Source organism: Galeopterus variegatus, unplaced genomic scaffold, assembly GCF_000696425.1.
Source record: "Galeopterus variegatus unplaced genomic scaffold, G_variegatus-3.0.2 Scaffold276, whole genome shotgun sequence".
Lineage (NCBI taxonomy): Eukaryota > Metazoa > Chordata > Mammalia > Dermoptera > Cynocephalidae > Galeopterus > Galeopterus variegatus.
The window spans coordinates 315435-316375 of record NW_007726387.1 but is presented as its reverse complement, the minus strand read 5'-3'; the positions used below and the strand labels follow the sequence as shown (position 1 = coordinate 316375).

The 941-nt window shown below is 33.0% G+C and overlaps 1 protein-coding gene across 1 annotated transcript in view; it reads left to right on the top strand.

Annotated features, from left to right (window-relative positions):
* Nucleotides 1-941, top strand: part of USP50 (ubiquitin specific peptidase 50) — a 41437-nt gene that overhangs the window by 16916 nt on the left and 23580 nt on the right. The gene's annotated exons all lie outside the window — the stretch shown is intronic.

Sequence of the window (941 nt, the reverse complement as noted above, 5' to 3'; positions counted from 1 at the left end):
TTTTCCATTTTTCTGAGGTAGGCACTTAATGCAATAAATTTTCCCCTTAATACTGCTTTTGCTTTATCCCAGAAGTTTTGGTATGATGTATCATTATTTTCATTAGTTTCAATAAATTTTTTTAATTCCTGCTTGATTTCTTCTTGGACTCATGTATTGTTAAGTAGAATGTTGTTTAATTTCCATGTGTTTGTATACTTTCCAGAGTTTTGTTTATTATTGATTTCTAGTTTTAATCCATTGTGGTCTGAGAAAATACATGGGATAATTCCAATTTTTTTGAATTTGTTGAGACTTGATTTGTGTCCTAATATGTGATCTATCCTGGAGAATGATCCATGTGCTGATGAGGAGAATGAATATTCTTAGGTTATTGGATGGAATGTTCTGTAGATATCTGCCAAGTCCAATTGGTCTAGAGCATTGTTTAGATCTTGTGTTTCTCTGCTGATTCTTTGCCTAGATGATCTGTCCAATATTGACAGTGGGGTGTTCAGGTCCCCTGCTATTATGGTATTAGTGTGTATTTCCTTCTTTAGGTCTAATAGAGTTTTTTTTTTTTTTTTTTTATAAATCTGGCTGCTGCAACATTGGGTGCATGTATATTTATGATTGTTATGTGTTCTTGATGGATCAATAATTTATAATGATAAAAGGATTTTATCATTATAGTAGTGTCCCTCATTGTCTCTTTTTATGGTTTTTAGTTTAAAGTCTATTTTATCAGATATAAGAATAGCTACTCCAGCTCGTTTTTCTTTCCTGTTTGCATGGTAAACCTTTTTTCATCCTTTCACTCTTAGTCTATGTGAGTCTTTATGGGTGAGGTGGGTCTCTTGAAAGCAGCATAGAGTTGGGTCCTCCTTTTTAATCCAGTCAGCCAGTCTGTGTCTTTTGATTGGGGGATTTAAGCCTTTTACATTAAGAGTTGTTATTGAAAA